Here is a 14314-nt window from a genome sequence, read left to right on the forward strand (position 1 = left end):
CTCGCGCCGGCCGGAGTGGCCGTGCGGTTCTGGGCGCTACAGTCTGGAACCGAGCGACCGCTACGGTCGCAGGTTCGAATCCTGCCTCGGGCATGGACGTATGTGATGTCCTTAGGTTAATTAGGTTTAAGTAGTTCTAAGTTCTAGGCGATTGACGGAAGTTAAGTCGCATAGTGCTCAGAGCCTTTTGAACCAATTTGAGATCTCGCGTTGTCATGAGCAGTAGCAGTTAGTTTTCAATTTTTGTGGCAACGAGCACGCTGAAGTCTTCTCTTCAGGTTAATGATAGTAGCTCAATATATTTCATAGTTGATCGTCGGAACAAGAGAGAGTAAGTTAAACAGAATAACCTTTTCAGAGTCTCGAAAGACCATACCCGTGACTTTAGTAGTTGAGGGTATGGCTTTGCACTTTTTCTTCGAAGGATAAATGGTATAGTGCCACTCCACGGATTGCCGTTTCCGGTCCAAAATGATGAACACATGTTTCATTGCCTGTGACGATGTTCGACAAAAATTTGTCGCTGTCAGCTTCCTAAAGCGCAAGCAATGCCACATAGATGATGGTCTTTCGTTGCTGTTTATTGTCTTCTGTTAGGCGGTGAGGAATCCAGGAGGCACACGCATTTGAATATCCTAACTAGCGGGCGAATATGTCAGAACTGCCAACAGAGAGTTCCATTTGTGCCGCGAAGTGTTTGTGATCTGTCGATCACCTTGAATGTGTCAGCACATTCCAACATTGCAGGAGTCATAGATGTGTGCGGCCGGCCAGCGTGCGGGAGATGGGACTTGTCTGCGTGACGTTGTTGCGAGAACGACACACGCCTCGCCCAATGATTCACCTTCCTTTGCTCGCTGCCAAGTCTCCGCAGACGTCCTGCAAGCACCTGTGAATATCTGCGATGCTCTGGTTTTCTGCCGAAAGAAACTCAATGTCAGCTGTCTGCTTGGAACGCATCGCCGTTATAGACGAGATTTTGAAGGCTCCTTATAGCGCCGCCACCTTTCAGAAGTTCATGAAGTTATAGGGACTGAAGTGGGAATATCCCGCGATGTCCCACAGCAAATTCTGCGTTTTTTCAGTCAACATTGGAGAGAAAATAATGTGTTGCAGTACCTGTTAAACAACCCTCATAAATACGTATGTAGGTTCCATATCACCTCCTAAACCACTCGACCGATATATATCATACTCTGCACGTGTATCAGTTACTCAGCTGGAAAGAAGCGCTGTGGGGGTAAAAGTCACGTACCACTAAAGAAGGCGGGAGTAAAAAAGAATTGTAGTCCACGACGCGCGAATATCCACCCGTCACTCGAGAATAGAGCAGTTAGAGACTCGCTACGAACTTTACAGATAATTTCAAACCTCCACGAAACTTTTTCTCGTTAAGAACACCACAAAATGATGGAAGGAGAGGGTAAAAAGCACTGCCTAAATTTCTGGATCGACTTGAACCAAACATGACACACATACCACTTACCACTGGAAATAAATACTGTCAGAGTAAGAACCAGCAACCTCAAATTGTGGTAGGGGTGGTAACGTGGAGAGAGAAGGGGTAGGAGAATATAAACACAGCTGGGAGAGGAGGAGGTGGACAGAGAGGGGAGGAGGTCTAGATGGACAGCTAACAGAACAGAGGAGATGGACAGAGAGAGGGAAGACGAGGAGACAGGCACCGAAAGAAAAAAGGAAGAGATGGAAAGATAGAGGGGAAGGAGAAAGTAGGCGGAGAGGGCGGGAGGAGGACAGGGACCGTGAGAGGAGAAATGAGGAACTGGAGAGAAAAGGGAAAGAAGGGGAGAGAGAGGTAAAGCCGTTCATGTACAGAGAGAGGGGGTTGTGGGAGGATGGTCAGAGAGAAAGGAATGAGAAGATGGTGTTAGAGGAGGAGGATGAGATGGACAGAGGAGAAAGGAGCAAATTGTCAGAGGTGGTGGGGAGAGGGAGCAAATGAAAGAGGAGGAGATACATAGAGACAGGGGGAGTAGGATAGAGAGAGAAAGAGAGGAAGAGTTTGGTCTAATAGATGACTGTAATAAATAAATGTCCGGACAATACGCATTAAAGGTGAACCAGCGCACTTAATTGATCGGAACCCGATATGATTTTTTTGGCTGTATATGACTTTTACTGCTTATGTAAGTTACCATATTTGACATTTCGGGTTCCTGCCGTTTCTTATGGTACAAAAACAGACAGACTGTCCCACACAGGCACAATCTTGTTCCACGTAATGCGTTACTTCATTTTACTGGAGTTAAGGCGATCATACTGCTGAGATGGACCATTTTGAGGATTTTATGTGACAGATTATATTACTCCGACTAACAGAGGTGTTTTTGGAACTATAAAAAGCGTACTCAAAGTAATGAACTATCTGTAAAGCTTCTGAATTTTCTACAGAATCTAATGACCAGTTGAAAAATGCAGTGATGCTCTTACTATATTAGATAAAATATTTGCTTTCAGTGGAGTGGTAGGTAAATCACTGATACGGTAAACTAAAAACCATCTTATCTGACCTAATTATAGTCAAATTTTTCCATTCTCGACTACGGTAGATTTAGTTAGAAATGTCAAATGATTATCTGTAATACATCACCCTGATGAAGGACCCTTACAGTAGTGGCTGAAACATTGGTTTTGTATACAACATGTCGATGCGGTCACATACGGCGAAATGCTTTATTGGACACTGTTAATGAGATTGCCCAGAATCACGAAATTAGTTGTTTACTGATATAAATCACTGAAGCCAATCATTCAAAGCGTCGCGCTCTTGACAGACCACGAAGGATGTAGTAATGAACAGCGTATTGCGTTAATAATCATTATAACGTTTCCAGGTCGGTGTCGCTGAGTATAATTTCTACTGAGAACTGAATTTTATCGAGGTCGCCTTGTTGACACTCTGGGTTATTGATGATTTATCCAAACTGCTAAATACATTGAAGGCAGAATATCAGTCTAGTGTCATCTTGGTGTCGATGGTCCAACCAAGAAAAACGCACTGATCGTACTGATTCTGGACGTCATGATCTACACATTCATGTATTGACCGATGCAATAGTCTAACAGCTGATGATACAACGACTGAGTACAATTTACTAGTAATAGTACATCAAGAGTGTCGTTTAGAAATGCAAGGAAGTATCTTTTCGAATCTGCTTGTGTGTTGGAACAAGTGAAGTACAACACAGAAAGGTCTCACCATTTCCTTTACCTTAAAGCAAACTATAAGCTTTCATTAGTAGCTTGTTACGATACTGACAGGTAATATTTTTATTGCGGTCAGTATAGTTGGTAAAAGTGAAACGACCAATAGTTTTCCTTTGACTATAACCTGGTCAATAAATGAACGGAATTTGCTTGATAGAAACAATTAACATCATGCAAATTTGTAAAAACATGAATAAATGCCGGCCGCTGGTGGCCGAGCGGTTCTAGGCTCTTCAGTCTGGAACCGCGCGACCGCTACGGTCGCAGGTTCGAATCCTGCCTCGGACATGGATGTGTGTGGTGTCCTTAGGTAAGTTAGGTTTAAGTAGTTCTAAGTTCTAGGGGACTGATGACCTGAGATGTTACGTCCCATAGTGCTCAAAGCCATTTGAACCATGAATAAATGCAATTCACATATTACAACTTGGATTCGGTGTGATTCTGAATTCTTTTCAGTTTCAAACCTCACATTTTTCTTTTAACTGCTACGTGTACTTGCATAGGTTCTTTTCTGTGCATTCTTGATGGAAAGGGAGCCATGTCTGCGTTGCGTTGATTGTTCCTAAGTATAAATCATAACTACGGAAACAGTACAAGACGAATTCTATTAAATGATGTTCCAGGTACTGAGCAATCAGCAGTCAAGCGTTAACTGAAGCGTAGGGGTAGCGTTGAGAAACACAAATGGAACGTGAATAATTCGATTTCCTGACAAATAATTTCTCTTCACCTGAAACTTGTAATATAATAAGGTTCAGCTCCTACGAAGTATTCTGCTGAGGTGCACGATAATAGAGCAATTAAGCAAATTACGCTTAGCAGACCCCATTAAAGGTCACGATACCTGCGCTAGCAAAAATTTTAAGCTTATAATCAGTTGGCTTTAAACAACGTGTGACGTTACGGATTGCCTACAGGTAATGTTTTGTATAATTTATAATCATTTAGTACAATAGATACCTCCGTCACGTTTTCATCTCTCGAGCCTTGTTTTCAATGACAGCACTTATGAAGCAAGGCCCAATTGTGGTGTCACCGCCAGACACCACACTTGCTGGGTGGTAGCCTTTAAATCGGCCGCGGTCCGTTAGTATACGTCGGACCCGCGTGTCGCCACTATCAGTGATTGCAGACCGAGCGCCGCCACACGGCAGGTCTAGAGAGACTTCCTAGCACTCGGCCCAGTTGTACAGCCGACTTTGCTAGCGATGGTTCACTGACAAATTACGCTCTCAATTGCCGAGACGATAGTTAGCACAGCCTTCAGCTACGTCATTTGCTACGACCTAGCAAAGCGCCATTACCAGTTACTATTGATGCTGTAAAACATGTACCGTCAAGAGCGATGTTCACCATTTATGGATTAAAGTTAAGTATTCCTCAGCTACGTCCTTTTTTGCTAGTCTCCTTTTATTGACCTGTTCCAGACCTCACGCCAGCCTGCGTGAGCTAAAACGCGTGCCTTTCGGCTTCCTCTCATAGTGGGTTGGTTCTCTTGCCAATCCACAACACCAATAAATTATGTAACAGACTCACGCTCAGTTTCATCCACAGTTGGAATGTGGCTATTGTCGACATACGGCAGAACTACATACAATTTGTTGCCGTTCGAAAATAAAAGAGCTGATCGGCAAATTCTGTTAACTGGCGAGTAACGCGGATTTTCTGTCTAGTGAACTCCTTCGAGTTATGAAACTTCGTGGCAGATTAAAACTGTGTGCCGGACCGAGACTCGAACTCTGGATCTTTGCCTTTCACGTCGGCTCTGCGGAAAGGCAAAGGTCACGATTTCGAGTCTCGATCCGGCACACAATTTTAATGTTCCAGAAAGTTTCATATCAGCGCACACTCCGCCTCAGAGTCAAAATCTCATTCTCCTTCGAGTTATCTCTCACACAACCAGATGAGACGCACAGCAAGTAAATGTCGGAATGGGGAGGTGCTTAAGCCCCTCATTTTTTGACTGGAGTAAAGTTAATACTTCGCCACAAGGGCTGCGGTTGAGAGGGACTTTAAAGCCAGTACCAGAGCGTGAATGTTTCCGAAATGAAATTTTTGGTTTTTGAGTCAGTACTCTTCTGACTGGAGAGACGCATCCCACCACGAATTTTTTTTCTGTCAGCCTCTTCGTCTCAGAGTAGCTCTTGCAACCTACATCCTCAACTATTTGTTGGATGTATTTAGATCTTTGTTTTCTTCTACAGTTTTTACCCTTTCAACTCCCTCTAGTACCATGCAAGTTACTTCTTGATATCTTCACAAACGTTCTAACATTCTGTCCCTTCTTTTTGTCAGTTTCTCCCATATGTTCGTTTCTTCGTTGAGCCTGTAGAGATTCTCATTCTTTACCTCAGCAATCCGGCTAATTTTCAACATTTTTCTTTTGCACCACATCGCGAACGCTTAGGTTTTCTTCTATTCCAATTTTCCCACTGTATATGATTTGCTACCACAATCTTCGTTGAAGAACGTCATACCTTCGCCTGCTACGTTGTTATCAACTCAGATATTAAGATTCGTAAGTAATAGATTTCAGCTATCAGTCGTCCTTTGGAATTTTTATTGGCAAATCGAGATTTCAGCTAGAAACTAGCCAATCTCAATGTACTATCCTTTTTTGGTCTATGCATGTAATGCCTGTTGGTATGGCTTTGTACACAGTTCACTAATCTGCCCCAGCTATCTTTGGAATTACTTGGATGATATTTTTCCGTAAGTCTAATGGGAGGTCTCCAGGCTCATAGGTTCTTCGCATAATCTTGAATAGTTGCTTGATTCCTGCTTCCTCAAATGACTGTAGGTATTCCGATAGAATGTCATCTATCGGTTCTGCCTTACTTGCTCTCAAATTTTCCACTGCTCTGTTCAAATACTGACTTTAGAACTGTATTCTATGTCTTCCACATCGACTTCAGTTTCTCCTTCTAGCACGTCATCAAACAATTCTTCCCCCTCATAGAGTCTTTCAGTGTACTCTTTCCACCTACCTGATCTCTCCTCTTCGTTTCACAGTGGAATTCTCACTGCTTGCCTTTCATTTCACCGCAGGCTGTTTTTTTCCTTTCTACAGGCTGAGTCATTCCTTCCGACGATCATTTATTTTTTGATTTCTTCCCTTTTTCCTGCCGCCATTTCACCTTAGTTGCCCGGCATTTCCCGTTGATTTCATCCTTAAGGTATTTGTATAGCTGTATTCCTGTCTCTCCATGAACATTTTTGTACTTCCGTCTTTCGTCGTGTAACGCCGGAAATGCATATCCTCCTATTTCCATCTATTGTACTATAATTTTTTTTCCTTGTTTTGTTACCTCAAGATATGACATTTCTGTGTCTTTATATATTGTAATTGTTTTACTATTTGTATATATATATTTATGCATTTATGTCGATGTATGGTTCAAATGGCTCTGAGCACTATGGGACTCAACTGCTGTGGTCATCAGTCCCCTAGAACTTAGAACTACTTAAACCTAACTAACCTAAGGACATCACACACAGCCATGCCCGAGGCAGGATTCGAACCTGCGACCGTAGCAGTCGCACGGTTCCGGACTGCGCGCCTAGAACCGCGAGACCACCGCGGCCGGCTATGTCGATGTACAGGGTGATACAAAAAGAATACCACAACTTTAGGAATTTAAAACTATGCAACGACAAAAGGCAGAGCTAAGCACTATCTGTCGGCGAATTAAGGGAGCTATAAAGTTTCATTTTGTTGTACATTTGTTCGCCATTTCAGCCAATAAAGTTTTTGGTCCCTTTTTCTTCGAAGGTGCTACTGTAACTGGACTATAGTATCTGGAGATGTTAGAGAATTGGCTGTTCCCTCAGCTCGAACAAGAAGCACAACAATTCATATTTCAGCAGGATGGAGCACCACCATATTGGCACTTATCTGTCCGTAACTACCTGAACGTCAACTACCCGAGGCGATGGATCGGCCGCCAGGCAGCCCGTGACAGAGCACTTCATCACTGGCCTCCAAGAAGCCCTGATCTTACCCCCTGCGTTTTTTTCTTATGGGGGTATGTTAAGGATATGATGTTTCGGCCACCTCTCCCAGCCACCGTTGATGATTTGAAACGAGAAATAACAGCAGCTATCCAAACTGCTACGCCTGATATGCTACAGAGAGTGTGGAAGGAGTTGGAGTATCGGGTTGATATTGCTCGTGTGTCTGGAGGAGGCCATATTGAACATCTCTGAACTTGTTTTTGAGTGAAAAAAACCCTTTTTAAATACTCTTTGTAATGATGTATAACAGAAGGTTATATTATGTTTCTTTCATTAAATACACGTTTTTAAAGTTGTGGTATTCTTTTTGAATCACCCTGTATAATTGGTTGTTTTGTAAATATTATTTGTATTTTTACGCTGGGTCTTGCCTAGGGAAAACTATGCTATCGAACGATTACGTCGATAGGTCGTGTGGAGAACCAAAGTGTTTACGATCTTTGAGAGTGTTAACTCTGCCGCATGGAGCGCGGGCAGAGAGAGGCTGGCTGGAGGAGGGCAATGGAGTAGGTGTGTTGTGTGACGCTCCCGCGAGTTGCCGCGCTTTCGGGGTTTGGCAGCATGTAATTGCGCTCGACTTGCTATGATAGTTTCGGACATGGTGTCGCGGACGGGAAGCATTAGCTGGCACACATCGAGAGCCCGTTTCGGCTGGAGACCGTGTCGAGAAGAAGGCGCGCCAACATCCAGCTTCTGCAACAGCGACGGCCGACAACGAGTGACTGTCGCCACCTCCTCGATCGACAGCTTCAAACCTTCAATCAACCAACAAGGAAGACTGGAAGCACGTAAAGTTTTAGAACTGTATGGCAGACCTCAGCTTTTAAAATTGTTGCATCACAAAATTACAGCAACTTTGCATGAACCTTTGTTGCTCATTGTCCCAATTGCATTACCAAGCAGGGTCCCTTCCTTTTCCGAAATGAACCCGAGTGCCGTTGAAATTCAGACGCCAGCATTAAAGTAATATCATTCCATTTTACTGCTTTAATTTCAAAGTTCAGTTAAGGTATTCATAGCTGGCTACAATATTTAGATTACATAAGCACAAATTAAGAGTGCGAGTTTTGTTAGCATATTTTAGCTTACCTGTGACTGCAGCTCAGCTTGGTACGTACTAAATTTTACTATTGTTAATTGTTCAGAATCATTTAGTTCAAGTTCAAAGCTACATTTCTTATTTCTAAATTGCGTAGATTCAAGTAGCTTTTGAAATGATTGTTGAGGTAGCCCAAGACTAACCGTATTTTACTGAATGTCGATATGCTTCAGAAACAAAGCTCACTATTAATTTCAGTCACTAAATTAACTTTCAATTTTCCGGTTTTATTAATTCTTTTGCTAAATTAAGTCAGAGTGTAGCGAAATTTATTACTTCTGACAAACTTTCAGTTTTCACACTACACGTGTCGACCTTCAGTTGCCACGCTTCTAGTGCTAGTTATATGTGTAATAACCTTTCTTTTTCAGTTACTATAGTAATTGTCCATAGGGCTGGCGACCGTAATTTCCCCCAAATCTCAAATATCTAATTACCGCTAGTTAATTGTTAACGTAACGGCCGCACATTTACTTCCTTTATTAATTTTGCCCTTTTCTCAAAATTAATTTCCACCAATTTCATTTTCACCTTTCCTTTCATTTAGATGTAACCCTTTCCTCCCTCTTTACCGACAGATTAACTTCGGTGACGATTGCTTTTCCCAAATTTCCATTAGGTACACGCGGTTTAATTTTTCACTGTCATTAAGGTCGATAAGTGAGGGGGAGGTTACAGTCAGTTACTTGAAGTTTTCCGTCTATTACCCAAAATTTCTTCGCAGGTGCCTTCTCTGTACCTGTATCGATGTCGAACAGCTGTCATTACCATTTTTAGAGATGATCACTCCTCTTCAGTTGAAATGTACACTGTGATATTCCCTATCGCAGTAGCCATATTCTTGGCGAACTTCAAATGTGTATCATCATTGCTCACTACTTTTTTATTTCAGTATCCCAATTCTTCCACGCTGATCCTTCCCGAAAATTCGTTTAAACATTAGTCTACTCTTCATCAGTATTAAATTGTGATTTCTATAAGCATCCGAAACATTTTCGTTGTCTACCTCCAGCCTCCAAGTATTATGCTAACTCCGTCTCTGCAAGATAATCACTGATGAGAATAGTGGCCAATACCTGAAGCCCACGGACGCAGCGTCGGCCACCGAGCGAGCTACACGTCAGTGATTAAGTTAGCTAGCGTAGAGGAAGGAACGTTTTCGGCAGCCTAGGGAGTCACCTCAAAGCCATCAAACAAGAAGACAAAAATTCACCTAAGGTCTACCTAAGAGTCTCCACTCTTTCTAGACTATGTAACTGTAGACAGATATAAGGAAACAGTATTGACAGCAGCTGAGAGACTTAATAAGAAATGGTACTGATCCCCTATGGTACACTAAACAAATCTGAACACTGTGTCATACGCAGCGAAGAAAGCATGCTAAATTTAAAATAACTCTATCTCAGAGATTATATGTATTTTACGGAAGCTCGAAATTTAGTGCAGAGTTCAATGCGAGATATGTGTCGAAGTCTGGCAGAATATCCGAAGAGAATCTGGTCGTATGTAAAGTACACCAGTGGCAGTACGCAATATATACTTTCAATGTACGATAGTAATGGTATTGGTCCAATTACAGTGGTATTAAAGCGGAGTTTATAAAGACTATTTTCCGAAGTGCCTTAAAAAAGAAAGTCGAAGTAAGTGTTCCAGAATTTGAATCAAGACAGCTCCAGAAATGAGTAACTTAGATGTAGAGATCTTCGATGTAGCGAAGCTGTTAAAACAGCTTAAACAAGCCCATCACTCCAAACTGTATATCAGTTATTTTTCTTTCACAGTATGCTGATACATTATCTACATACTTAGCAGTCATATACAACCACTAGCCAGATGTAAGATCAGTACCTAAAGAGTGGAAAGTAGCACAGGTCAAACAAATATTGAAGAGAGGAAATGGGAGTAATCTGCATATCACTAACGTCGGTTTGCAATAGCACGTTGCAACGTATACAATGTTTGGACATTACAAATTACCTCGAAGAAAACAATATAATGACAAATAGCACGGATCCAGAAAATGTCGTTCTTGTGAAACGTAAGCAGCAATCTGTTCACACTAAGTAATAAGTATTTTCAAGAAGGCTTTTGACACCGTTCCTCTCAATCAACATCTAATAAAACTGCCCATGGAGTATCGTCTCAGTTGAACGGCTGGGTTCGTGATTTCTTGTCGGAAAGGCCAAAGTTCGCAGTAACGTACGGAAAGACCTCGAGTAAAACAGAAGTGACATCTAGCGTTTCACAAGGAAGTGTTACAGGCCCTCTCCTGTTCCTAATCCACACGAAAGGTTTAGGAGACAATCTGAGCAGCCCTCTTAGATATTTGCAGATGCTGTCATTTACTGTTTCGTAAAGTCATCAGAAGAAGAAAAATGCAAAATGAAATAACAAGGTATCTTTCTAATGCGAAAAGTAGCAACTGACATTAAAAAATGAAAAGAATGAAGCCATCCACATGAATAGTAAACGTAAACGTCTAAATTTCGGTTACACGATGAATCGCATAAAATTAAAGGCTGCCAATTCAATTAAATACTCAGGGATTATAGTTAAAAATAACTTAAATTAAAAAGATCACATACATTATGTTGTGGGAAAACAGAAGACTGCGTTTTATTCGCAGAGCACTTAGAAGATGCAACATATTTACTAAAGAGACTGCCCAGACTACGGTTCTGCAACGTCATCTGGAGTGTTGGTGCGCAGTATCGGGTCTGCATCGGATAAGATTGACGGATGACTTTGCAAAAGTTCAAAGAAGGGCAGCTCGCTCTATATTGTCACGAAATAGGGGAGAGAATGTCACCGATATGTAAGCGACTTGGGTAGTGTGTGTGTATGGGGTAGTGGGGGCGGGGGAGGGGAGGGTGGCAAGTAATTAAAACAAAGGCTTTTTCGTTACGGCAGGATATTTCCACGATATTTCAACCACCAACTTTCTCCTCTTAATGGGAAAATATTTGATTGTAGCGCACCTATACAGGGAGAAGAGATCATCATAATAAATAAGAAAACAAGAAAATAGGAATGCGCGTAAGCTACTACGAGCAGCATAATGAAGGCATTATCGTAGCAGAGACATACACGAAGCCCCACCTACGAGTTTACGTGACAACTAGCTCCGCTGACGATGAAGAGCTTGAGGAAATTTTGATGTGATAAAAAAAACTATTCAGATAGTTAACGGAGACGAAAATGTAATTGAGATGGAGGACTCGAATTCGATAGTACGAAACGGAAGAGAAGGACAAATACTAGGTGAATATGGAATGAGAGAAAGGAATGAAAGAGGAAGACGCCTGGTAGAATTTTGCACAGAGCATAGCTTAATCATAGCTGACACTAATTTAAGAATAATGAAAGAAGGTTGTATTCGTGAAAGAGACCTGGAGGCACCAAAAGGTTTCAGATTGATTATACAATGGTAAGACAGAGATCTAGGAAACAGATTTTAATTAGCAAGACATGTGCTGTGAACTTTGAGCACAATTTGTTGGTTATGGACAGTAGATCAAAACTGAAGAAATTGGAAATAGGCAGAAAAGTAAGGAGAAGGGACCTGAATAACTCGAAGGAACCAGAGGTTACTGAGAGTTTTAGGGGAAGCATCAGGCAACGGTTGACTAGAACAGGTGAAAGGCATGCATAAGAAGATTAATGGATAGCTTTAAGACATGAGATAATGAAGGCCGCAGAGGATCAGATAGGTGAAAAGACAAATCCTAGTGGAAATACTTGAATCACACAAGAGAAATTTAATGTAAGTGATGAATGGTGAATATATAAAAATTCAGAAAATAAAGTAAGCGAAAGCGAATATAAATGTTTAAAATATGAGACTGATAGAATGTGAAAAATTGCCAAGCAGGAGTGGCTGGAGGACAAATATGTGGATTTAGAAGCATATATCAGTAGGCCAACCGTAGATATCGCCCACAGGAAAATTAAAGAGGCGTTTGAGGAAAAGAGAAGCAGCTGTATGAATATCGAGAGCTCAGATGAAAGACCGGTCCTCGGCAGGGAGTGGAAGGCTGGAAGGTGGAAGAAGTAGATAGAGGATCTATACATTGTAGACAAACTTCAAGGGAACACTATAGAAAGGGAAATGGACGGAGACGAAGATGAGATGGGAGATATAATACTGCGTGCAATATTTGAAAATTGGAAATTTGTGGTACGGTCTTAAGGGACCAAACTGCTGAGATCATCAGTCCCTAAGCCTACACACTACTTAATCTAACTTAAACTAACTTACGCTGTAGACACCACACACACACACACACACACACACACACACACACACACGCAAACACACACACACACACATGCTCGAGGGACGACTCGAACCTCCGACGTGGGGAGCCACACGATCGTGACAGGACGCTCTAGACCGTGTGGCTACCCCGCACGGCAGGCAATATTTGACGGAGCGCTGAAAGATCTAAGTCGAAACACGGCAGTAGAAGTAGACAACATTCTGTCAGAACTACTAATAGGCTAGTTACAACCATCCACGACAAAAGTATTCCTTCTGATGTGCAAGATGTGCAGGCGGAAAACCGTCAGACTATAAGAAGAATGTAATAATTCCAATTCCTAATAAAGCAGTTGCTGACAGGTGTGAAAATTACTGAACTATCATTTTAATAAGTCATGGTTGCAACCCACTAACACGAAGTCTTTACAGGAGAATGGAAGAACTGGTAGATGTTGACATGGGGTAGATGAGTTTGAATTCTGGGGAAATGAAGGGACACGAGAGGGAATACTGATCCTAACACTTATCTTGGAAGACTGGTCAAGGATAGGCCAACCAATGTTTATAGCAGTTGCAGATTTAGAGGAACCTTTTGATACTGTTGACTGGAATGCTCTCTTTCAAGTTCTCAATGTAGAAGGAGTAAAATACAGGGTGCGAAGGGCTATTAACAATTTTTACAGAAACTAGACAGCAGTTAGGCCTATAAGAGTCGAGGGCGTGAAAGGGAAGGGGACGAGACAGGGCTGTAGCCTGTCTCTGATGTTATTCAATCTGTACATCGAACAACCAGTAAAGGAAACCAAAGAAAAATTTGGAACAGGAGCTAAGGTTCAGGGAAATGATATAAAAAGTTTGAGGTTTGTCGATGAATTTGTAATTCTATCAGAGAAAGCAAGGGACTTGGAAGAGCAAGTGAATGGAATGGACATTGTCTTGAAAGGACGATATAACATTAACATCAACAATACCAAAACGAGGATATAGGAATGTAGTCGAATTAAACGAGGAGATGCTAAGCCAATCAGATTAGTAAACGATACACTTAAACTAGTAGACGAGTTTTGTTACTTAGGCAGCACAATAAATGATGATGTCCGAAGTGGAAAGGATATAAAATGTAGACTGGTAATGGCAAGAATAGTATTTCTTAAGAAGGTGAATTTGTTAACATCGACTATAGATTTAAGTTCTAGGAAGTCTTTTCTGAAAGTGTATGTAGTGTAGCCATGTGTGGAAGTGAAATGTGGAGACAACAGTTGAGACAAAAACAGAAATGAAGCTTTCGAGAAGTGGTGCTACAGAAGTTGAAAATTAGATGGGTAAATCACGTAACTAATGAGGAGGTATTGAATAGAACTGGGGACATAAGAAATTTTTGGCACTACTTGACAAAAAAAAAGGGTTATGTTAGTAGGACACATTCCGAGAGATCAGGCTCAAAATGGTTCAAATGGCTCTGAGCACTATGTGACTTAACTTATGAGGTCATCAGTCGCGTAGAACTTAGAACTAATTAAACCTAACTAACCTAAGGACATCACACACATCCATGCCCGAGGCAGGATTCGAAACTGCGACCGTAGCGGTCGCTCAGTTCCAGACTGTAGCGCCTAGAACCGGACGGCCACTCCGGCCGGCAGAGGTCAAGAGATCACCAATTTTGTACTGAAGAGAAGTGTCGAGGGTTAACAAAAAAAAAAAAAAGTAGA

Source organism: Schistocerca americana, chromosome 7 (genome assembly GCF_021461395.2).
Source record: "Schistocerca americana isolate TAMUIC-IGC-003095 chromosome 7, iqSchAmer2.1, whole genome shotgun sequence".
Lineage (NCBI taxonomy): Eukaryota > Metazoa > Arthropoda > Insecta > Orthoptera > Acrididae > Schistocerca > Schistocerca americana.